At 39.6% G+C, this 26,691-nt stretch overlaps 1 protein-coding gene across 1 annotated transcript in view; it reads left to right on the top strand.

The window, feature by feature from the left end:
- The first annotated feature begins 8,794 nt into the window (after window positions 1–8,794).
- Window positions 8,795–26,691, top strand: part of LOC133419473 (protocadherin-15-like) — a 447,680-nt gene continuing 429,783 nt past the window's right edge. The window contains exon 1 of the mRNA XM_061708668.1: window positions 8,795–9,045. The gene's annotated coding sequence lies outside the window, so the exon portion shown is untranslated. The remainder of the gene's footprint in view (window positions 9,046–26,691) is intronic.

Genomic DNA, 26,691 nt, shown 5'->3' with positions numbered 1-26,691 from the left:
TTGTCACTTAGGGGGTAGGTGGCTCAGTTGGTAGAGCGTTCGCCCATGAACCTGAAGGTCAGTGGTTCGAACCCTAGTTCCGCCTGTGTCCACCAAAGTGTCCTTGGGCAAGACACTGAATCCTCTGGTTGCTCCCGGTTGTCAGACCAGCGCCGTTGTATATGGCAGCTCCGCCGACAACCGGTGTGTGAATGTGTGGGTGAATGTTTGCAGTGTAAAGCGCTTTGGGGCTGTAGGAGTACAGCTGGAAAGCGCTATATAAGTGTAAGCCATTTACCATTTACTTGATTGTTTTCTCCTTGTTGTTCTCTATTATTTTCTTGTCATTTTTAGTTCAGGTTTTTGTTAAACTATTATGGCATCTAATACCTATTTTAAACAGGCCTTGAATGTCTTAAAAACAAACTTTTGATTGTTTTTGCTAAATAAATTAGAAATTCAGCCTCTGAGCCATGTCTTTATCTTCCCATACTCTAACCCCATTATCTATGCAGGATTCTGAGTGGGTGGGGCTATGATAATGAGGCTCTGTGCTGATTGGCTGCCTGAATGACGCGATACACCACTACGAAAAAATGGCGGAAGTTCCGGCCGGCGGAGGCCAACCGATGTAAATTGCATTTTGGTTCCGTAACGACGGGAGCAGAATCTGAACGGCTCGTAAATCCAGATCAGACTGGACGGCTCATCTGGGTGGCTGTACAGACACTGCAGAATTTGGTTGCTTTCCTCCTTCTCTGAGTTGGCAGGCTGAGGGGAGACCACTTTATATGTGTTAAAGCAAGAGAAAACGTGTTTTTCATAATAGGTCCCCTTTAAGTTTGGGCTCCTTTTTTAAAATTTTGTTTTGGATCTTGCACAACAGCGCTTTTTGTTAAATAAATACCTTTAGTTGGGCCGCTCGGTGGCGCAGTGGGTTAAGCGGCGGCTCATATACTGAGGCTACAGTCCTCCTCCTGCAGTGGTCGCGGGTTCGAATCCAGCCCGCGCACCTTTGCTGCGTGTCTTCCCCGTTCTCTCTCTCTACCCCTTTCCAGTCTGCATCTCAATAAAGGGCCACTAGAGCCCAAAAAATAAATAAATAAATAAATACCTTTAGTTTTGAACTCCTGCTGCCTCTATTTCCTGCATCCGGCTCCAACACCCCCAAGTCATGACAGCATGGACCCAGCAGGAGAAGGTGTTACTCTTTTCGAGTATTTTTGCCGAGAGGCAGCGAAAACAATAAGGCGGTAGCTGGAGGAACAGTCTACCGTCTGGGGAATGCGCCTGGATTTTGGTGGACCCCAGAGCTTCCAGGCACAGAGAAAATGACGCCAACATCGTCGTCACCCACCACCCCATCCTGTCCCTGTTCCAGGGGGGCCCCGGACACGCCCCAGCCTGTCTGTTTCCTTGCCTGTGCAAGAGCCGAGGCCAAAGCCAAGGACTCTCCCATGCCACAGCCATATCTCTGCTGCTCATCCCACAAATGCATATTCCTTACAAATGTGGCACCATTTAAAAGTGAAAAAAAAACAGGCTTTCCAACGGTATAAGATCCATTGCCAAGAAGCATTGGTACACCAAAGAAACCTATTAAACATAAAATGTCCTAACTTTTTCTGCTAAGTTTATTTAAGATGAAGACAGAGAGGCTGTTTAGAGACACATTACAGCTATGCTAAATCACTTTCACGTGGTGAACTACTATGGACATATCTCAGTACCAAGTCCACTTACTTGGGACTAGTGAATTTGGTCGTTTATGCTTGACAAGTCTGAAGTACTTTCTTCTATACTTAAAGATGGGGCGACCCAATTCCTTTTATTTCTTTGGAACAACAGTAGGGTTATGAAGTTAAAACATAAAAATCTGAGCTTTTTCATCGGTTGTTACCATTGTTCCAAACTGAATCATGGAATACTTTGGTGTCATAAATCTGTCCAAGTCTTCACTTTGAATGCTGAAATTGTCACCCACTTCTAACTTTTTAGGAAATATGGGTTCTTCTGCTAAAATAAAACAGTTTCAGGAATTGGACCAACGATGCATGAAGTCAGGAGTAATCAAAAGAAGTCCTTTTCTTTTAAACTGGAGGTGACACCAGGCATGATATCCAAAAGGCAGAAACCAAAAATTAAAAACAGGGAAAACGAGGGGCTCTCCAACACAACCAAACCTTGAAAAACCCAAAAGATCATCAAAGTATAATCCCTGAAACAACAGCAGATGTACAACAAAACAGGTTATACAGAGGTTTTAAAGAAAACGACACAGAAACACCTAAACCAACAGAAACCGTAGATCACAACAAAAGCAGCTTTTCAATGGCCAGAAGAAATATGATTACCTTCAATACCTTCAATGCTATTATACATTTTTAATTATCATTTCAACAGAATCCCACATAGATGATCACAACTGGCTAGGATGACCTGTTACTTTTGACTGGACCTTGTAGCCCCAATAATCACATGGATGTTAATTATTCATTTATTTAGTTGTCTGCCTTGAGTGGAAAGGGCTCTATTTTCAGAAAAATCTCTCAGAATTCTTTTTGTGGGTCTGATGTGCACTTAGACAAGAAGCAATTCAACTAAACAAGGAAACAAGTGACAAAGTTGCCCGTGAAAAATGTTTGACATTCTCCAGGTGAAATACCTCATGACTGTCATGCTGAAATGTGAACCTCATCAAACTGAAGTTGTTAAGTTTGAGACTTAATTTTTACCATTACTTTTTCATCTCTACAGTAAAACATGGGAATGGCAGCATCACACTGTGGGGATTTTTTATTTTTTTTTTATTTTTTATGTGACTGGGAACAGAACAAAAGAGGACATTAGATGTATTTCTTTAAAATTACAACATCATTTTACTTTCATGGACGTTTAAGATTTTATATATTTGCTATTACCTTTAACCACCATTTATTTTGCAATTAAAGGCACTTAAAGATGTAGTACTTTCCATTTCTGTTAAAGCCTTACCTTGTCTATTCATTCTACAATCTTAAAGAATTATGATCACTGAATCTTAATTCCCTTTTTATCCACTTTGTGCTTTGTTGGGGAAGACAAACCTCCCTTGTATGAACTGTTTGTCATGATTGGTTCAGACCTGCTGATCTTGGCTGCCATCCCCTCAGCTCAATAGGATTTGGTGTAATCCCATAGAGCAGAGCAGAGCAGATGGACACACAGGTAAGATCACAGTGGTAGAGGGGCTATAATTGGTCTGGCCCTCTGCCCGTAAACCCCTTTTACTGGTAATAGGTTCAATTTTTGATGATCTAGTCAGAATTCAATATTATCATTGGAATAGATCAATGGGTAGCCCACAGGGCCATTTGATTTAGAAATCCTTTCATTCAATTTTAGAAGGATAGCTTTTATAGTTGTAGTCGAATCCAGACTCAGAAACAACAACTAAACATACAGTAGTTACTATACAGTAATCCTGCAGACCAGATGGAGAAAAAGGACAGGTCGCCGGAGCCCCAAGTGAACGAGTGAATCTCATTGAACATACAGTATGAAGACATTGTTATAGAATTAAAAAATAAAGAAAGTAATAACTAGATGCACTGTGCCTCACAGCAGGCATTCCCATCACACACTTTATTTGCAAAGAGCAGTAGTTAACATTTAAAGTGGATCAAAGCATTTCATCGAAGTTGTCCTACGATAAGAACAATTTTCGTCAAATTTCTTGCAAAACATGTGTATTTTTGATCTACTTCAAGTATTGACTAGAATCTACATATACAGTAGATGCCATGAATCAAATCATTAGGGGTTGAGCTGAAACTGCAGCAGCAGTCTGCTCTATTCATACTGGACAGCACTTTGGACTTTGTGCTGTTCATCTTTTTGAATATTCAGTGCTGTACATTTCTGACGGTAACAATATATATTTTTTATCGTCTTACTTGCATACGGAAGCTTTAAAATTCCAGCATCAGTATATTTGTGCTATAACATGGTCGGAGCACTGAACAAGTAATCAGGTCAGCAACAACCATTCACTTGTTGAACCTTCTCTCTCTTCAAATGGGTCTGGTACCTCTCCCGTTCACAGCCATTTCCAAGGTACAGAAAGTACAGAACCAATTGCAACAGGCCCGGAGCTGGCTATTTAAAACAACCATGATGGCTGCAGAATTGCTAAGAACACCTTTTGAATCAATACGTTTTTACTGCAAATAGCACGACACTCATTCACCAGTATTCCTACTCCCCTGCATGCCATTTAACTAAGATGAACAGATTGGGGAATAAAGAAATATGTAATTGCACTCAATAAACACCATAGTTACAGTTCACAGCTTTTCAATTGTGTGGTGAAAGGATATGAGGTTTGTTTCAAAAAGTGAAGGTAGAAGAGGATGTCATGTTAGTGTATTATTTCACTTATCATCCTACTACAACAAGACTGAAAGCACCAATAAGTAAAGTGATTAATGCAGCTTGTCTTATTAAAAGCTTCATCCTGGCATTCACTTGAGTTAATTTGTTGCAGCTCAAGATCACTGTCATGGGAATGGGGCTCCCTGACAGCAGACACCTCCATAGTAGGATCATTCTCATCGTCATACTATAAAAATACTCAAAAATGGATGGAGAAATAAGCTCACCGAGTTGGGGTGGGCCTCCAAATCCTCCAGATAACAGTCTGATTAAACATTCATAACATGTGCTGCAACAACCTTCATCCATGGAAGTCCTCAACTCATGGGGTCCAAAAGGTCTGCTGCCAATGTTTCAGTGCCAGACACCGCAGGAGATGTTTTCACAATCTAGGACACTCTCAGATATTTAATAGGTGTTTTTTAATGAAGTGGCCAATTTAAAGACAGTCTCAAGTTGATTAAACTTTGCACATGGGCAACAGAAGAACCACCCTATTTTTGGCAAAATCAAACTTTTTAAGTTATTTTTTATGTGACTATTGATTCTAAATGTGTGGTTTTGTTTCTGCAAAAGATTCTTTCCTAAATCCTCCAGAGCTTTGGGCCAAGTTTATATAGCTATGTCTCTATGAACTGGATATGAGCAGAGCGAGAATTGTATTCCAAAAGATTATCAGATATTAAAAAACTGTGAGCATATTTTTACCTGGAAATGTAAACATGATCAGCCTTAAAATTCCACACACTGCATGATTTCATTTTCCTTTTAGTCTCATTTCCTTTTAGGAAATGAGACTCTCTAGCGCCACCCTTCACCACGACGGCCGTTGGGGGTACTGCAGCCAACAGTGAAGCCGGCACGGGAGAACGGGGAGAACGCGCATGCAGCGTCATGTGACGTCACATCCGCAGGACAGCGCGGGAAATTCGGCCTCAGAATTGCAGCACATTTTGCAGCACACAGCCTGTTCAAGGCAACGGAGAGATACACTAGAGGGCTCATTCTTTTTGTTTGGAACGCTTCATCTGACATTATTACTAGAAAAATTAAAACGTATACAAAGTTTTTTTTTTTTTTTCTTTTCATAAATCCTGCCTCAAGCTCCTTTAACAAAAAATATAATTTCAAAGCACTAAGCACTAATAAAATGAGGCACTTATACCATTCAGGGTGAGACAGGGGTTTGGGTGTCCTTGGTTTCATCCTCTCATTGTGTTTCTCTATTCCTCTGTAAAAGCAGATTAACCTCCCTGCATCCAGGAGGACCTTCGCGAAAAGTTTTTTGTTACTTCAAAGGAAACCAGTGTGATGTGTATTTTCACTGAAGCAATATTTCAAAAGTTCACTTCATGGGGGGCACGGTGGTGCAGCTGGTAGTGCACCCGTCTCACACACACAGCAAGAAGGTCCTGGGTTCGATTCCCGCCGGGGACGCTGTGGGCGCTGAAGTGTGTTAGTTCCCCCATGACTTCAGCGCCCACACCCTGGGTGGGGTTGGTGAAAGGGCCTTTCTGTGTGGAGTTTGCATGTTCTCCCCGTGTTCCCTTGGGTAGCAAGGTGAGCTACCCTCACAAAAACATGCACACAGTCCTGGGCTCTACTGCCCCCTCTGGCCAACCGGGGTGGGGAGGATCCGGCCGGAATAACGTGATCCTTCCACGCGCTACGTCCGGCCGGAGAAACCCCAACCTGCCTGGTGAAAAGATGCGGCCTGCTCACTCCTCAGGTTAAGGAGGAGACCTGAGCTCAGTGTGGGGCCTCCCGGGGTTGGTAGAGGGAGCAATGCCCAGGACTGTTACTTAGGTAGGAGCACTGGGTGATGAAACGGGAAAAAATCGGGGATAAAAAAAAAAAAAAAGTTTGCTTCCTATTAGGTGCTCTCTGATGGTTTTCTGTTTGTATGTTTGGCATCTACCAAAGTCTTGTACTGTAAGTGAGGAGGGGGCATTTGGTTACATACAGTTTAAAATTTGAGCTGCTATATATCACTGCATGCTTGACTTTGTGGTATAGTTTTGTTTGACTTTTCATGAAGTACTTTCATTTAGTACTCAAGTACTTTTCATTTTCTGTAAGTTCTTGGTTACATGAGTAACAGCTGAAATTTTTACAAACAAAACCTATGATCATTTCATAATATATAATCCAGCAGAATTTAGGATACTCCATATGTATCTATGCATAATCGTGTAGCTCATAATGGCATCAATAACACATGTTAATTTTTCTAAATGCAAATCTTTAATGTCAATGTCAATATTTATTGTTAAGTCATGAATTGTGTCGTTATTTGGGTCGTTATTTTCTAGAACATTCACATTTTTTTTAACTTTCCTCCAGATGTTGCCCTAGTGGGGTCAGTCATCAAATTTTTTTCAACTTTTTTAACATCCTCTTTTGGTAGCTTTGGAGACAGAGTAAGTAAGACCGCCATTGAAGTTCCCAAGACATTTCAGACACTGCTGCAAAAATGCCTCCTTGAATACAGCTTCTTTGGAAGAGCTAAACAGTGGAAAAAGCAAATAGTTAATTCCAAATAATAATAATAATTAAAGCTGCAAGCAGCGATGAACAGGCCCTCGCACCCTTATGCACGTTCAGGCTGCAGTGGAAGCGCTTGTATGACTTGCATGTAGATTCTTCAGGTCTGGACATTTAGAGGACGAAACCACCCACGACTCTCTATATAAAACCATTCAAAAGTTATGGCAGAAAATAGGAACTATCAGATATCGACCAATCAGATGAAGGGGCGGGGCTAATTTGCACCAATTATGTTCAAGGACTCAAAATCATGTCAGATGACACCACCCACTAGTCTTTATGTCAAACCATTCAAAGGTTATTGCAGGAAATAGGAACTATCAAATATTGACCAATCAGAAGAAGGGGCGGGGCTAATTCATGCCAATGAAGGTCAAGTACTCAAAACCGAGTCCGATGACACCACCCACGAGTCTTTATGTCAAACCATTCAAAAGTTATGGCAGAATGTAGGAACTATCAAATATGGACCAATCAGATGAAGGGGGGGCACGCTTTTTGGCATCTACCGTCGCCACGGTAACGCTTTTGACTGAGAAAAGTAATGCGCATCGTCGCAGGATCTAGACGTACATTTTGATGTATAACACACCTGGGTGCACGTTACAGTTCGGGCGAAGAAGTGGCCGAAGGAATGGCATAAATTGCGCCAAAATTACACGATTAATTCAAAATGGCCGACTTCCTGTTCGGTGTCGGCCATGGCGCCAAGAGACTTTTCTTTAAGTTGCGCCATGATACAGGTGTGTACCGATTTTCGTGCATGTACGTTAAACCGTATTGTGGGGCTTGAGGCACAAAGTTTTCTAGGGGGCGCTGTTGAGCAATTAGGCCACGCCCATTAATGCAAACCCTTAAATATCAAATTTTTCGCTAGGCCTGACTTGCGTGCAAAATTTGGGGACTTTTAGGGGGAAAGAAGGGGGAAAAAAGGCCCTCATTTTGTCGGAAGACGGGGGAAAAAAAAAAAATGGAAAAAAAATTCCTACAAATACAATAGGGCTCGGGCCCTAATAATAATGACAATAAAAGGAATGAGAATAATACAAATCTTTATGCCTTATCATAATCTTAAATCAGGTTATAAATAAACGCTTTCCTTTTTGGATTAAAAATAAATGTAATGTGCACTGTGCAAACTTTTGCACAGTGCACCTTTGTGCTTCTGAATGATGCGCCATGCACCTGTACTAATATGGCAGTAGTCCCAAGGGGAAAACATTGACCGCTTTTTGTTGCCAATGCATTTATTGCAATTAGTCAGGGCGTGTTTTAATTTGGACCATTTGTTAGTCTGTAGGTTTATTCTTTTTTTTTTATTATTCTTTTTTTTTTCTAAACGATATGAGTGCCACAGGATCCACAGGAATGAAGATGTGAGGAGCCGGTGCTCCTCTGCTCCTCCTCCGCCGCCGGGGCGCAAACACCAGAGCGCTGAGGTAAAAGGCCAGAGCAAACGGCCGGTAATCCGCGCTTCTTTCCCCCCAACATAATTAGATTACAGCGCAGCGATCTCCAGGTCTGCTGCTCGCTGCTCCTGCGGGACTTTAAACCAAAAGCCATCCCTTTCTTTCTTTCTGAGTCCGCGTCGTCCGTTCCTCTGTTCCCCCCGTTCTTCTCTCCTCCAGCTGATGTCGGGTCCCGGTCTCTCCCCCTCCCTCCCTGTCTGTGGCTGAGGAAGCTCCACATATACACTTACTCCGTCTCCCTCCTCCACTGCTTCAAGTCCCGCGGCCGACGGCTAAACTAAAGGGAGACTTGAGGAACAGAAGACAAAAATCAATCAATTCCATCTCTTTTTCTGACTTGAGACTGAACAAGGCGGCGTGGTTTCCTCCTTGGTTCCTCGTGGTTCCTCGTGGTTCCTCGTCTCGGAGCCGCTGGCGGCGGATTATCCCCCCCCCCCTTCCCCGAGAAAAGAAGAACAAAATAACAAGTGGGGTCAGTTTTGTAGCCAGGCAGGAGGGTGGGTGGTGAGTTGTGCGGATGCTGTTCCCTGGATTTCCTCTTTGGCTTGTCTTTTACTGCTGCCCGGAAAAAAAAAGCAACAGTGTGTGGAAAAGTAGATGTGGCCGTTGAACATATGGCTTCACCGCGGATAACACGGTAAGTAAGTCGTGCAATACGTCTCTCTGGAACCGATATTCCCCCCAATGGAATATGTGTTCACTCCACAGTGACTTCAGTAACATTTTTATGTCATATTTTGTCTTCTTCCCGTATCCTGAATATCACAAGCCCTTGTGTAGTTCGTGCCCCAGTTGTGTCTGTATTTTATTTATTTATTTTTTGTGGAGACATAGCAGCTTGCTTGCGTGTGTGTGTGTGTGGAGGGAAAAGCATGCTTCTGGGACTGAAACAGAGAGAGAAAAGGGCATAGATGACTGTGCATGCTGTGAAAAGTGTAGCGCCGGCTCCTACAGTACGATCCCTGAGCTGTTTTTAGATTGTAAAAAGCGCAAGACTTCGCTGTCCGTGGTGCTGAAATGCACCGGGTGCTTTAGCAAACCTCGTTTGACATTCACTTCAAGTCATTCAAAGCATTCACAAGCATAACTCATCTTGCATTTTATTCCTTTGCCTATTGATTTCCCCCTCACACTGTGATTATAAACATAATGGTTGATTGGGCATCAACTGTTTTTTTCTTTTTTGCACCATCTTGGTTTAATGTGGGATTTTGTATGTGTATATGGTGGTTGAATTAAACAAAACTGTCATCCTATAGTGCCTAGTGTGATAGGTGGGAATCTTTTATAGTCTTAAAATAACTTTTGTAACAGGTCTTGCCCATATCATCTGTATTTCCACAAGTGTGGTTTGTTTAAACCAATTTCCTCATTACATAGTATGATCTTTTGTGAGAGTTTCACATTGGTGTTGTCAAAAGCAGGTTACCTCACAGCAACCTGTGCGTCCTGGATTAGTAAGAGAGAGAGAAGGAGAGTCATCCGATTAGTTTAAATTACGACAAGCTGTTGCCTCCAAGGTATGCATCGGATAGAGGAAAGAAAGTCAAAGGTGACAGATAGTAAGGGAAGAAGAAGTCAAGTATGTATTGGTGCCTTTATAACACCCTAATTTACCATAAACTTTATTCTAGACTAGATTCAGCGACAGTGATCACGATTGAAACATGACTACATGTTGCTGCTGTGTGCATAACAGTGAATGCCAGCCAGGGGCTGTATCCAAGTGAGTTTAGTGGATTATGCAATTCTGCTTTTTACCTGTGTGTGGGCAGATGGCTTGTGTAAGGGTTCCCATGCACGTATGCGTGTGTCTGTGTGCAAAGAGGGGTCAGCCAGACAGAATGTGCTTTGTGAACTTAGGACCTGTCTGCTCCTCACCATGTCAAATCCTTTTAGTCACGCTGGATGACAGAGCTTTTGTGACTTCCATTTGAATAACTTGTGGCTACAACTCTTTAAACTGCTTTTAAATTGGAGATTCACGACAGGGTGATGCTTCTCTGTGGTTGATCATTGTCAAGTTGGTGCATAATAAATCTGCATTTACCCCCCATCAATTACACAAGCCCTCTCTAGTTTCACTTAAATTGATCATATATTTTTGGCACACAAAAAAAAATTATTTTAGATTTCTTGGAATATATGTTTATATGTGACAGATGATACTTTCACAAAGAGATTGCAGAGGAGCCATATGGAGATTCTTCAACTTGCTTGTAAATTGGCAATACATTCTTACAATACAAAGTTACATAGCAATCATTTTGCCCCTCGTACATCACAATTACTACCTCCCAAGTTGGAACAGAGTTGTAAAAGCAGCGCTGTCCTGCCTCCATGTCATTCACACGGTACAGCAAGGAGGAATAATATTCCTAAAGAGTCACAAGAATTGACAGCAGATGGGGCTACAGTTTGCTGGTTAATAATATTCAATTTAAACAACACTTAAAATAAGTCACCAAAGAGCATGAAGGCTTTAAGTAAAACATGTAGCCTGATGGATCAGACCCACAGGTAGAAAGATGTAAGGTATGGAAATGTTCCATAGCCTCCTGATCCAAGGGCTGGCACCAACAGTTGCTCATCAAACAGCTGGTTAGAGCTACGACCAGTCAGATCAATGCACAAGGTAACATATTCAGAACAACAGAAACAAGTCAACATGAGAGTATTGTATTGTTTAGAAGAGTACATTTTTGCTGTAACAACAGATACTTCTACCTTCAAATTGAATAAAATGAAACTTTATTTAAATATAACTTTTCATACAATGAAATGCAGCACAAAGTGCTTAACAGTAAAAACAAGCTCGACCCAACCTATCCGCCCACCCCCTTACCTTATCCATGTCCCTATCAATGTTAGAACAAAATCAAAGATACAAAAGAAATAATTACACGGAAAACCTTGGAAAGAATGATCTAAGTGCCACCTTCTGTTCAATTTTCAAAGAAAAATTCAGAATCTTTAATATTCAATGCCAAAATTGATTCGGCCACTAATCCTCAGCGAGAGCCATTTACACAGTTTACATACAGATTTGTTGCTGCTGTGTTGTCATTGTGTTAAACCTGCCCAGAGCCACTCTCCAGAAAGATAAACTGATTTGATTGGCTTCTCATGACCTTTCAGCATAGTTGATGAGCCCCATACCTGCAGAGCAAATGTAAATTGGCCTTTTTGCCAGCTACTGCATTGAATCATTTCCTTGGTTTTTTGAACTATTTGACATCATTTTCATTCAGCCAACTCAATTCAACAATATTAGGTACATGTCACAATCATTCTCAGCTTTTGTAATTAACTAATATTCATGTAATCCTTTACTTTGGGGAATTATGTTTTGAAATGAATTTAAAGGCATTATTGGTAGTTCACTTTTTACAGAACTCTTTCATTCAGCTCGTGCCATGGTCAAGTTTACACATCAGGTGCAGCGAAGGTAGTTGTCAATAGCATCTGCGTCACTGATGTTATTATATATTATGAGCTCACAGTCCTGCAGAGAAATGGGATCTCGTAATGATACTTCTAAGTGGAACATTAAACCTAACGAGACAGGGGAAATACCATGCCTTATTCTGAATAACCTCTAACACCACAATATACCTTCTCAGGTACACACACACACACACACACACACACACACACACACACACACATATATATATATATATATATATATATGTATGTGTGTGTGTGTATCTGGCCATATTGTATCTCAATAATTGCCCATGTAAATAAAGTACCTATCCATCTCAGTTTGTGAAAAATACACAGCACGCAAACATAACCCCTACATTTGATATAAATGGGAGGTTTGCTAAGCTTAGGAAAATTCCAGTAAATCTTTACTCTTTAATGCAGCCATTAAACTGTTAAGTGTCTTTCACCTAGAATGAGCATGAGAACAAAATCATCTCAATTTTGAACCTAATATTTAAAGGAAGACCACATTTCGTCACTTAATTCCAGTCCTCATACCCAATAGTCAGTAACAACAGTAACAACAAACCACTGACACCGGCTTATTCATTATTAATTTCAGACATCTTTTCTAAATTTATCATATTTATTAGTATGTGGGATTTGTTCTATCATTATCGCGTGCCAAAAAGACAAACTGCTAACAAGATAATGAAATTATCCATTTATTGTGAGTGAGCTGTCATCTTATACATAGCATAAGCTCACCATAACATTCAATGACACATTTGGCTGCATTCCCTAAATCTCCTTGTTGCAGTAGCAGGCCAAACATACCCGTGGGTGTTTTCACTGATCAACCTTGCTGCAACAGATCCCAGCATAGTTGGTACCTTAATGGCTTACTTGGATTTCATTAGTCACCTGGAGCTGCCCCACCGAGAGAAGTGATAACCCAAGATCTCACCATACACTTATACACACACTTACACACACACTTACACACACACTTACACACACACGCCCCTCCCCATTAAACCGTTACTGTAAGTGTGGTCTGAAGTTTAAGAAAACCATCTCAAAGTTTAAAGTGATTTGACAAAGCTTCATCAGAGAGACATTTCGACCTTGCTCAACCTCTTAACATGTACATGGTAATTATCTGGAGTTTGAGTGATTGAACTGTCAACTTCCACGGGGAAAAGTTCAGCACCCTCATTCATCTTCCCAGTTAGGAAATGTTTCTGTTATTCCAAAGGCATCACCATTTTTAATTATCTTTGAATACTCTCTCAAGTTTGAGCCCTTTTTTTTAAACGTGAAGATATGCACACAATTGTGTTTCACTCTTATACCAGTTTTACACCAAATTTTTTCAGATTCAATAAATAAGGCAATTGATTCTCTTGTGCCACTGCCAGAGGAACCACATTTACCCTCCATATACACACATAAAAAAATAAAAAAAACAACAAAACATAACGAGTTGGCATTTGACTACGCTACAAGATATGATGGACCACTATATCTGAAAAAAAAAAGGTATCATTATGTCCGATTTGACTGTGAGAAGCTGTGGCCACAGCAGGAGTGAGAGTGTGAGCTACCTGCCACTGAAAAGCCTGATAAAATGGTTCCATCACATTTACCAGAGCAACGCTCTTAACGGTAAATTACATATTCATTCTGGTGTTTACATCACTGTTAATTGGAGCTGGAGATAATAGACTGTATTAGTTGTATGAGTCCAGCAGAGGGACAAAACATATGTTTGCTCTATCTTGCTGAGGACAAAAACCAAATGGTCTTTTTGTTGAGAATGTAAGGGGCTTCATTATACAACAGACAACAGACTCTCGCTATTATTATAGTATTAGTACTTCAAATATAAAAACCTATTTTTTTCATTTCATATTAGCATTTTAGATTTTTTGTAACCAGTACTGGAGTTGAGGGGGGATGAGGGGGGATGGCATCCCCCCCAGAAATAAAAACGGTCCAAATCATCCCCCCTGTAAAACTGCCATCCCCCCTTTCCATCCCTTATGTCATTTCATCAATGAATGTGGTTTTACTGCTATTTCAACATTTAGAGTCATCACCAGAAAAATAACACCAGAAAAATAACTTATTTGACAATTTTCACCTGTTTCAAGTAAATTTTCACTTGAAATAAGTAGGAAAATCTGCCAGTGGGACAAATTTATCTTTTTATTACAAGCAAAGAAATCTTGTTCCACTGGCAGATTTTTCTACTTATTTTAAGTGAAAATCTACTTGAAACAGGTGAAAATTGTTGTTTTTTCCAGTGACGAGTCTTGTTTTAAGTGTAATGAGATTTTTTTACTAAAATGAGACATTCTAACTAGAAATAAGACAAATATTCTTGTTAAGATTTAGAGTTTTTGCAGTGATCCATTTTACTTATCCTGTGAAGGACAGAGTCATATTGATAAGTTCAGAAAACAGTTTTTTATTGTTGTGTTTTGATGTATTTGATGTAAGCCCAGTGGATATTTAAAGCTTACAGAAGGCTGCATTTAACTGCTGCTATGTCATTCCTGCAGTATTTCTGCAGGTGTTTTGGTCACTGCTATTATTTGTAATATATTATATTATTTGTAATCAACACAAATTATCTGTCCCCATATGATAAAATCCACCATCCCCCCTGATTTCTTTTTACAACTCGAGTACTGCTTGTAACCCCCCACCCCCTTCAGTTCTGGTACTCCGTAATAAAATGAAGTCACAAACTGAAGTCACAAACCGAGCCCCTACCCACAGATGGTGAAGCCTGCAGAACTAACAGTGTGTATAGAAGAAGGATTTTAGTTTGCAACAGGAATAGGTGGTGTAATTGGTGGTGGTGGTGGTGATGGCAAGTTCTTAGTGGCTCTTTATTCTTGTATTTCTCATCAATAAGTAATAGCCATTCCAAGATTTACCTTGCCTGATCTCTTGCTCGGTCACTGCATTGTTTTTCTTCTCATAGCTCTCATCACAGAGTAACAACCTGTCCAAGATTCTCTCTTCCTTATTTCCTCTAAACGGACCCCCTTTTCCTTTCTCTGCATCTCTGGTATGATGAATGTACGGAGAATAGTGGGCCAGTGTGCTTGTGGCTAACAGACCTGGCTAGCAGAGGTATTCATGTCGGTGTGTGTACGCCGGTCCTGTAACGTGATATGGATACAAGTTTGCCCACAGAGTTACGTAGTGTAATTCTAAGCCGTCTAGGTATGTTGTGTCAGTGGACAAGGTCACATTAACCTTAATATACACTAAGCAATGAACCTATCGATTTTTTGCACATCATTCACAAAGCTGATGATCAACCTATGCAGATGCAATTTGCAAGATGAAGCATTTTCTGTCTACTCATGCAAGCATGCAGATTTATTTAGATTAAAGGGTTGCTTCCTCTCTTTTATCCTGACTGATAAATACATACTTCATAACTGATTAATTGGTACAGTGACGTAAAAAAAAGCCATGCATGATATGTACAAAATCATAAAATAGATACACCTGATAAAAAGGCTAAAGTAGAGGCAAGGGTTTATGGATCAAAGTGCAAACCAGAGAATCTTCATCTTACTATCATCATAATCACAGATGTAAACGTCCAGGATAAATACTGTTCATGTACCACATCATAAGATTACATTAATTTACTTCATATGAGTTTAATTTGGAGAGGCATAAACGAATCCGTCCTCTCTAAATATTTAGAAATATCATTACAAGTAACCCAGACACATACTTTTAATCTTTTGGGGGATAACTGCCTTAAAACAGATGAGAGTTTAGTGTCCAGTATTATTGCTATGTAGCTGAAAGGTAGAGATGTCAAACTTCTGCTTCCTATGCAGGTTAAGTCATTAGTTTCTCTGTGTTTGAAAATCTGGTCAGTCAGTCAGTCAGTTCATATTTATTTTGAGCGGTACAACATTTTTACAACATAAGTGACCGGCGTGCAACAGAAGATTAAGCAAATACCTTTAACATTAGACGTGCAGGTTCAATATTCAAATTAATTCATTAACACTCGAAAGGGAGTGGGAAGAAGAAAACGTATTTAATCCCACCCCTGTTTCTCATCAATAACATATTTTTAAGGCTTCCTCCTGTCTTAACATTTAAACCAGAACAATGAACAAAAGACCTATATCAAATTATAATAAAATGATTCTACTGTATTTGCATTTCATAACCACAATGTATGTAAAATTAGGAACAATGTATATTGTCACCACGAGTGACAGTTAACTGTTAACTTACATTTATAATACATTTATAATAAATACCAGCAACTATAACTGTTTAAGTTTTAAAGAGAAAGCCAGGCCAACCATTTTCTACAAACTGAACTAAAAGTAAATGTCAGGTTTGCATTATGCATCTTCAGTTTATACAAGTACTTATATTTAACTTAATATTTAGCCACAAACTGAATAGTTTCTCTCATGTATGATTTGACTTTTTTCTTTTCCAGAAATTTATCAACTAAAATTAAATAAATAAATAAATAAAAGTAAATAAATACATACAATTTTACATCATAATTGTAATATAAGGTGAGCATGAAGATTGATTCATGCTCACCTTATAAGTGTAAGAGGAGATTTATTTTTGTTAAGAAGGTTATTTTGGTAATTCAGGGTTGATTATTTTATAAATATATTCTTTATATTGTGATGTAAATCAGGGACTATAATGACACTAGTCAGTTTATCTGTAGTGATTAGTCTGTTTTAGATTGGGTGGAGTGATACGCCACAGTACGGCACTAGGTGCTGTGTTGATGTTCTAAAATCCTACACTGTTGAGGGACATTAAAGTACACTGGAACTCAGCAGAAGTTGTCCCCGTGTTTATCCTACTCACCACCCCAAAAAGGTTTCATTTAATAAGGTAAGGCTTAACTCTACACCAGCCTTACATCAGTAAAAGTTCAGAGCTCAAAACCTGCAAGAGTCCCGTGATCGGGACCAAAACGGTACTAGTTTCTTCTGAGCGGAGGAAGATTTTGGTCCGCGGGTCGAGGCGCGGTACTAGTCAACACAATAGATTAATATTAATAACCCAATATCGTGGCACGATATATTGCTACACCCCTTATACAGACACATAAAAACTTTTACGAGTGGTTCGAACTTTAGGTATTTTAATATCTCCATATCCTCTCAAATGATGAGTTCTCTCCCGCATTGTGAAAAAATCTTGTATATTACTTGGTAGTCATTTGTTGAATGCTTTAAATAAGATTATTGATGTATAATATTTGACAAGATCATGAATTTTTAATAGTTTTGACTGAATGAACAAAATATGAGCGTGTTCTAGAAATCCAACCTTGTGAATGATTCGCACTGCTCCTTTCTGTAATGTGATTGTGCATTGGTAACTATTTCCCCACACTTCAACACAATACGTGAAGTATGGGAGTACCAAGGAGCAGTACAAAGTACGAGTGTATTTTCATCTAGTAGTGTTTTCACTTTATTTATAATTGAAAGGCTTTTGTTTTGATGTGTCTGATGTGGGCTTTCCACGATAATTTACTGCCTATTATAACTCCTAAAAATGTGTTGTCATTTACATTCTGGTCTTACCAGTAGGCCAGTTGGTTCCAATTCGTTTTGGGGTTGTTTTTTTCAATCAATTTTTATGTCAACAAATTGGTTTTCTTGTGCACATTTCTGAATATACCCCTTGATTAGAACAACACACACACACACACACACACACACAAACACACACACACACACACACACACACACACACACACACACACACACACACACACACACACACACACACACACACACACTAAAGCCTCTTTCAAGATTTAGCAGACAGTTGTTGCACCTCTGCTGGGTGTTATATATGCGCCCTAATGCTTTCAACAAGCTTGCACAGACGTGTCTTATTGAGTTAGTCAAGCTTCTGTGAACAGCACAGGCTGCATCTTTACTAAAGATGTTGTATTTGGGTTTATGAAGTTTTACGTGTTCCTGCGATGTGAAAGAGAGCATATGGCAAAATCCAAAAGCCAGTCCCCAGTTTCTATTGGTCTACGTTTTACTGAGCACAGCAGGAGCTACTAAATCACAGGAAAAATATTGGTCAGAAAGAGACGTATAAAGACCTTTTTTTTCATTCACATTCACAATGGCTTTTAATGGCTCTACAAGCATTAATATGTATGACAACCATGCACAACCACTGTGGATAAAAAGCAATCTCTTCCTATTAGAAGCAGAAGTTTATCTAGATATCCAATCTGATATGAAATGCTTATTAGATACTTGCTTTCCCTGAAATTGATTTATATGCCCAAAGCAATATACCGGTAGGCAGAGACGAGAGTAAAAGCATATTTCGGTTAATTTGTATTATTCATATACTATGTATACTCTTTACTCAGAGAGAGGTTTCTTTGTCTGCTTTAACTTTATTGTATATTGTTTGATTCTCACTGAAATGCTAAAGTTTTGTTAGAGTTTCTTGGTAATGCAGGTGCTGTTTTGAATGTGTCTGTGTGAGGGATTGAATTCACATCCAACAATAAATTTGAAGCAATTGTTTCTAACAAGATTATGTGCTTGCTGGCCAAATAACTGCTTGCAATCTGCATATCTGGCAACTCAAGAAGGAAAAACAAAACCGGCAAAAATAAGAAAAAGCTGTCCAACTTCATTCTTTGTGAGCTCATTTACTCTTCATTCTTGAACCGAACTTTGCAGTGTGCACAGCTAGTTAATGTCATTCTCAAAGGCAGGCTTCACGCCTATAGCAAAGGGAAAAACTAAATGACAGATAAAGAAAAAAACAGAAACTTAAGTTGTTATACTTGCCTCAGAAACTCCGTTTACTTACTGTAGTTGAACAAAATGCTAGCTTGAAGTCGTACTTTGAGTTTTTATTCAGCTTGACTCCCATAACATACGTTAGAAAAATTAGTTTTTGGTTGGTAGGAATGGGTGATATTTTACCGTTCACGATAAACCGTCAAAAAAATTCCCCACGGTAAGAATTTGTATCTCACGGTAAAAACGATAAATTCCCGTTGGTGACGTTTTTGTGTAAAACTGATTTATGTTTCTGTGTTAAATCCACGCACAACGTACGTGAAGGAAGGAAGGAAGAAGGAAGGAAGGAAGGAAGGAAGGAAGGAAGGAAGGAAGGAAGGAAGGAAGGAAGGAAGGAAGGAAGGAAGGAAGGAAGGAAGGAAGGAAGGAAGGAGGGAGGGAGGGAGGGAAGGAGGGAGGGAGGGAGGGAGGGAGGGAGGGAGGGAAGGAAGGAAGGAAGGAAGGAAGGAAGGAAGGAAGGAAGGAAGGAAGGAAGGAAGGAAGGAAGGAAGGAAGGAAGGAAGGAAGGAAGGAAGGAAGGAAGGAAGGAAGGAAGGAAGGAAGGAAAGAAAGAAATGAGCCAGAAAGAAAGAAAGAAAGAAATGAGCAAGAAAGAAAGAAAGATAGAAAGAGAAGAAGGAAGGAAGGAAGGATGGAAAGATATGAGCCTGAAAGGAAGGAACAAAGAAAGAAAGAAAGAAAGAAAGAAAGAAAGAAAGAAAGAAAGAAAGAAAGAAAGAAAGATATGAGCCAGAAAGAAAGAAAGAAAGAAAGAAAGAAAGAAATGAGCCAGAAAGAAAAGAAAGAAAGAAAGAAAGAAAGAAAGAAAGAAAGAAAGAAAGAAAGAAAGAAAGAAAGAAAGAAAGAAAGAAAGAAAGAAAGAAAGAAAGAAAGAAAGAAAGAAAGAAAGAAAGAAAGAAAGAAAGAAAGAAAGAAAGATAAATTTGGAATTCATAGTTACAAAGATGGAGTTGAATTGGTATTTTTTTATCGTCATTTTTATCATTATCGGGATAAATGCCAGAAATGATCGTGATCATTTTTTTAGTCCATACCGCCCACCCCTATTGGTTGGTTCTTGTGTAAGATCAACTTCACTGGTATTTCTAAGTCTCGGGATAAGATTAAATTGAGTCAATTTTAATCTAGTGTGGTCAAAGTTGTGACAACCCCCGGCCTGGCTTAATACCCTAAGAAGCTTTCTATCTGATCAGAGGTTGCTAACCCTCTTCAGTTCTGGACTCAAATAAAGAAAAGAAAAAACTAAACAAACCCACAACATGAGTCATAGACAAACACTGTTACATGCAGGGCTATGTTTGCCAACAACCCTGACTTCTGTCAAAGCTCCCACATCATTTGAAGTATTGAGGTAATGAGTCATGCCCAACAGCAATTTGTTCAATGACGATCTGTTTAGTGGCTCACACTATAAAAGTGGAGCATAAAACAAATATTGAACTTGGAGAAGCAGTAGACTTTCATCCATGTTTTAAGTTTCTAAGACAGACTGATGATTGGACTCCCTGTTCTGAGAGGCAGGAGTATGAAAATTGCTGAGATATACATATACAGGACTGTCTCAGAAAATTAGAATATTGTGATAAAGTTCTTTATTTTCTGTAATGCAATTAAAAAAACAAAAATGTCATACATTCTGGATTCATTACAAATCAACTGAAATATTGCAAGCCTTTTATTATTTTAATATTGCTGATTATGGCTTACATTTTAAGATTAAGATTCCCAGAATATTCAAATTTTTTGAGATAGGATATTGGAGTTTTCTTAAGCTGTAAGCCATGATCAGCAATATTAAAATAATAAAAGGCTTGCAATATTTCAGTTGATTTGTAATGAATCCAGAATGTATGATATTTTTGCATTACAGAAAATAAAGGACTTTATCACAATATTCAAATTTTCAAAATTTTCTGAGACAGTCCTGTATGTATGTATATATATATATATATATATATATATATATATATATATATATATATATATATATATATATATATATATGTATATATAAATAAATAAATATATATGTGTGTGTGTGAGCCCTTTGGAATTAACTGCTCTTCTGTGTTAAATTTGTCATAATACTATATATACAATACAATTGTCTATACAATAATAGACAAACAATAAGCCCTAAGCTAAGAACATATATAAATAATTTCTTGTGTTTTACTGAGCAGACCAACTAAACATGCACAGTGCCAATGGAAAATCTAAGTGAAACTGTGCAGTTTATACTGTAGCTGTCAAAGCTCTCGGCTGCAGTGAGTTACAGCAAGTGCTTTTGGTGGCCCCGACCTGCAGAATGATCCGTTGGAATGTTTCACTATTCGTCTTTGAGAGAACAGCCTCAGTGCAGACACATTTGTAGGGTGTCTGGTGTGAACAAAATCTCTATGGTGTTATTAATGTCTGCACTCCTACTGGAGTTCTCTAAAAGCCAGATTTCTTTTTCTGAAACCATTCTGTTGGGCCTCACTGCCACGCTGCCGTGTCATTGTCCTGCTGCAGAATCCAACGTCTATTAAGCTTCGGCTGCCACACAGGCAACCTGATATTAACCTGTGGAGGGTTTGTTAAGCTTCAGAATTCATGTTCCTCTTGATGATGGTATGCTGTCCAAGCCCTGAGCCAGGAAAACAAACTACTGTTACGATGCGCCCTTCACCAAAATTAACACCTGGGATTAACAGTTTTGTGTTTGTTACCGTTGTCCTTTTTGTGCCATACATAGTCCTGAATATTGTCCCCTAAAAATCCAACTTTTGTTTTATCAGTCCACAAAACTATTTCCCAGTAGCATTTCAGAATGCCGAGGTTCTCTTTAGTAAACTTCAGTCATGTAGCAATGGTTTTCTTTTGGATAGCAGCAGCATCTTTAACGATATAAACTACTTATAGAATAAGTACTATATGTTATTCCGTAAAAAAAGAAAAAATGTAATCTCTGAATTTGCGATAAAGGTAGTGCTGCAGGGGGTCGATGTTTCCATTGAACAGTAACTGTTCTCGTATTTCTCGTAACTCTCTGTATCTTGTCCTGTGAGACTTCTTTTCAAAACTGTGTGTTCTGCAGCGCGTGTGTGTTTTGCATGTCGGGAACCGAGGATGCACCTGCCGTGGGGTTGTGGGGCCAGCGCTCCGCATCCCCGGGGCAGATCCGGCTGAAATGCCGGTGGTCTTTCCCCGGGAGCCCCTGCTACCAGTGCAGGCGGGTTCCTCCGGTCCTGGCCGGTCGGAACCGGTCACATTCCCCGGTTGAAGCCGCCGTGATGCGCGCTGCTCCTCCCGACTTCCTGGTTCCCAAAGCGGGGTCCGATCGAATTCTCCTGGTTCCCGGCCTGGGAGCAGGGATTTCTGGACTCCGTCCCAGGTCTGATCAGCTTCACCCTCCGAGATTTTCAACGATATCTGTCGGTTACAAACCCCGGTACCGGATCCCCGACATGCGCGTGTGTGTGTTTCGCGGCGCGAAACACACACATACTCATTTATGTGGTGCTTGCCTGCCACGCTGATGGACAGAAACGCCTATGGTGATTTTTAAAAGAAAAACTTTGCATAAGACGTTTCCAGCCAGAGTCATTATAACGGCGAATGAAAAGGGGTGGCTGGATGAAGGGATGATGATCAAGTGGCTGAGACAGGTCTGGAAATTCGGACTGGCACAGCTGAATTAGCGGAGCTCTTTACAGAGGATGAGGACTTTGAAGGGTTTGATTAATGTAAAAACTGAAATAAAGTACAATCAAACTAAGTTTTGCTCCCGTTCTATTTTTAAATAAGCACACTTGTGTGCTTGTGTGTGTGTTCTGCAGCGGGTGTCTGTGTTTTGCCGCACGCGTGTGTGCAGCTCCGTCTGTGTAGACTGCGCCTTTTGGGTCGGTGCGCCGTATGTGTGTTTTAAAACCAAAAATTACACACAAAACTGAGGGTGCGCCTTTTCACACGGTGCGCCGTATGGTCGTGAAAATACGGTAATTATTACAATTGCTGCTATTGCTGTTAGGAAAATAGATGGATGATGAAGGCAGCGGATGATCATTCAAGTCAAAGCCCTTATGTAATGCAGTAGTCCATAGTGATTAAGTAGTGTTATAACTACATTAAGGCCAAAAAAAGCTGGAAACTAGATTTTGATTACTTAAGATTGACCAGCTACGTCACATCCAGCGCTGCCAGAGATGTAAAAATGCGCAAAGAGCGTTTCCATTACACTATTGCGATAAACTGGATAATCAAATTGCCTTAAAAACCACCTTGTGAAAGCGTAAAAAGGTTTTTGCAATATTGGGGAGTTTAGAAAAAAATTAGAGCTGTTTTCATGACTACTGAAGGTAAAGAGTGTTTTTTTACAGACAGGCCAATGGTCAATCCAATGATGATTTAAGGCTAGCATGGTAGTGTGGACCAGCATCTGGGTAGAATCTGTTTGTTCAGTCAGACGGTTTTTGCTCTGTTGCTGCACCTCTTCCTGCCTGAGGACAGGAGGGTAAATAGTTGGTGTGCAGGGTGGGTGGAGCCTCTTACGGTCCACGCTGTCTTGTCCCTGCATCTGCTACATTTCTGCAGTGGGGGATAGGTTGCATCCAGTGGTGTGTTGTGCAGAACTTTTTTCTTTGGAAAACTAGATGATAAAGGTGATGGTGAGAAGAAACCCGAGATCTTTGAAAGAGAGGGACCATCTCCACAGCTGCTGTGTCAATATGGCGAGTAATCGTTGACATTCTTATGAAAATCCAATCTGAAATCTAGTTGCAGAGAGATGGGGATATTTCAAGCACCGACAATTTACTTACCAGTATTTGGGGGATAAATGTTTCAAAAACAGAGCTAAAATGGAAAAAGATCAGCCTCATATGGGAATGCTTGTTTTCCTACCTTGTGAGGGTCTGATAGATGTCAGGAGAGATGACGACAGCTTTGGTGAAGGGGTATCTGTAGCCCTACTGGTGACGACTTTCTGTCATGTCAATATCTGCTTTATGTCTGTCATTACCAGCTTCTTGAAGCAACTCGTTAGTGGGGTGAGTGCAACTGGACAGTAATAATTGAAGCACAACATTGTTGGGGTCTTTGCCGACGGAGAATGATAAAGTTGTATTTTGTGACAATGAGGTGTTAAATATGTCCTTCAGAACCTCTGATAGTTGATCTGAAAACTCTTTAAGGACTCGGGCTCTTCATGCAGCTGGCATATCCTTTTGATTTCAGCTCTTCAACCAACCAATTTACAATGTAATCTTAAATTGATAGAAAACTACCTAAAATCTTGCATTTACATTGGAGTACAAATCTCAGCAATTTGCATCCTTATATAACTCCATATTGTTCCCTCTACACTCCCTTCCCTTTGTGACTCATCCATTTGTCGTGAGTGCGTTCGTGACTGAATGAGAAGTCACCGAGTTCAAAATAGTTTGGATTGATTTTATCAGCAATGAAACAAAAGTTATTGTTGCATTTCACATTCCATCCCACCCATATTATTTTGCCACATAAATATGTACATTTGTATGTAATCAGTATTCTTTCTCTGCAACTGCAAGTGGGCTTCATAGTAAGTGTGCAAAACAACATTGTAATTACACTCCAGAAGGTCAAATTCTCTCAATATATAGTTGAGTCCCAGGGTAAGATTTTAATATATGTTTGCGTTGCTTTAAACAATTAAAAAAAACAATGCTTGTAAGTAGAAATAAAATACAAAAGGCCCATTATTTCAAATTCTGCTCCCACCAACCTGCGATGGAACCTTGCTCTTTATCGAAACGTCATTCATTTGTGTGTTTTCTCCAAGATGTGTTTGCTATGACGGCTCAGCAATGCCCTTTCAATATTTTCCAGTGACAAGAGCAATCTTTTCCTTTAGTTTTAAGCACAGGGCAGAAATAAATTCATTTCTAAATATACCTTAAAGACACGATTCATCTCCCTGACATTGCTTTATCTGGACTTATGCCTCAATTGTGTATATCTGTTCAGTTGAGCGATGAGCCGAAGAGAAAAAGAAAACACAAATATCACAGATGTGGCCCAATGTTCTTAAAGGAAAGTGTAATTTGTTCCCAAGACACTGCATCATATCTTTCTACGACTGTCCATTGTGAAATTGTTGGTCACTTGTCATGCAGCATGTGGGGTCCTTTTTGATCAGATCATTTTCCTTAAAGCCACAGATAATCTGATTTAAGAACTTGAGAAGCATTCAAGAATAGTAAACCCTAATAAGGTAGAAAACAAGAACACACACACACACACACACACACGCTAATATGAGAAAATTGTGTGATTTACCATGTGTTGGTGCCACATGCCAAGCCAAAAGCAGGTTGCCAGTGTTCATTTTTCACCTCCGGCTCAGTGGTGTGTGTGTTTGCGTGTGTGTGTGTGTGTGTGTGGGTATGCATGCAAGGCTTAAAAAGAGAGAGCAAGGGAGATTACTGTGCTTATTGCCAACTTCAAAGTGTCTACTGGTGCTGTGCCAGGTCAGCATGTTTACACCAGAGAATAGGTGTTGGGACACATACACATGCACATGTGTAGACATACGTATTATGTTTTGGATCCTGAACATCCACACAGATACACACAGAACGAGCACATGGCCCAGAGTGCAGTGGTCTGTCTTATCAGTGGTTTGTGTGAGTTAGAGGAGGCATTTAATCAGGGTCTCTGTGCAGCTCTTGGCATCAAACTGATTCCACCATCTCTCTTCCTCTTCTCCCCATGTCTCTCTCATTTACTCACTCTCCTCCCACTCTGATGAGTCTTCTTGGCGAGATAAAGCCCAGGAAAAATAATAATCAAATAATAAAATAATGATTGTTATAATACTAATGTTGTTCCAGAAAAGTTAAAACCTAATTACTGGAGGTTTAGATTAGGTCCACACTCATAACCAAGTTGCTTTTGGCAAACAATGTACAAGTGTAACCACTTCTGCAACAATTATTTTAGCCGCTGTGTTATATTAGGTGGTTTCAGTAACAGTTTAAATCACTTATTTGACATTTTGGGAATTGTACTGGCTCTGTGGAAGTTAAGATTAGAAGATTTATACTTGGGGTTGTCCGTTACTTGAAAGACTACAGTTGTTGCCACTTCCCTCAGCGTATCTCAGTGACTTTAAATGAGAGCCGACAACTCGTTCCGATCTATCTCAGTTTCACAATAATCCACAAGCTCCATCAAAACACAAGTAAATTGTTATATCTTCCATAATTCATATTGAACATTAATGGTATGTTCACACTTGTGGTTCTGTTTTCTGGCTCAGACCAAAGATGTTTAGCCCTGGTCTACTTTGTATATTGATTAGTTTGTGTCTTTTTGCAAACTAACTCCATCAAAGTGTACACGTTTTTTAAAATGCAACAAAATCCTTAATATATAACTACTCAATTACTTTGAACCTTTAATCAATAGACATAAGTAAAAAAAGAGTTTTCACTGACAATACGAGGGAGTTCATGATTGACTAACTAACCAAACTAACCTAATTCATCACTCCTCGTATGACGTGGTTTTGTATCATGGTCGGAACAACGTTGGTCTAGAAGTCCTGTAGTTTGTTGGTGCAAGTTTTATAACTTAAGCTGTGCTGTCACCTGTACTTGTGCTGAATTTTTTATTTTTTTTTGTACAGTCATGAACTATAACATTTGACAAACAAACTGGGGTACCTTTTGTTTGATATGATGCTCATGTGTTTTCCCCCGTACCTTTCCACAGTCTGACTTGGGGCATACATGTTGGGACAATTAAAGATTTGGAATAATCTTATGTTATTCTCACTATAGAATAATATACTCCAAATTGTTTGAGATTGACTTTATAACCTTTCCCCAGATTGATGGGCAAACCAGTTGGTAATTATTAGGAGTTCACAACAAAAAAAGGGTTGATTTGCAAAAAGGCAAAAACAAAGCGCTGCAGAGCAGGATTAACAAAAAACCAGGAACAGGAAA

This window comes from Cololabis saira, chromosome 19, assembly GCF_033807715.1.
Source record: "Cololabis saira isolate AMF1-May2022 chromosome 19, fColSai1.1, whole genome shotgun sequence".
NCBI lineage: Eukaryota > Metazoa > Chordata > Actinopteri > Beloniformes > Belonidae > Cololabis > Cololabis saira.
This window is presented reverse-complemented; position numbering and strand designations above follow the sequence as displayed.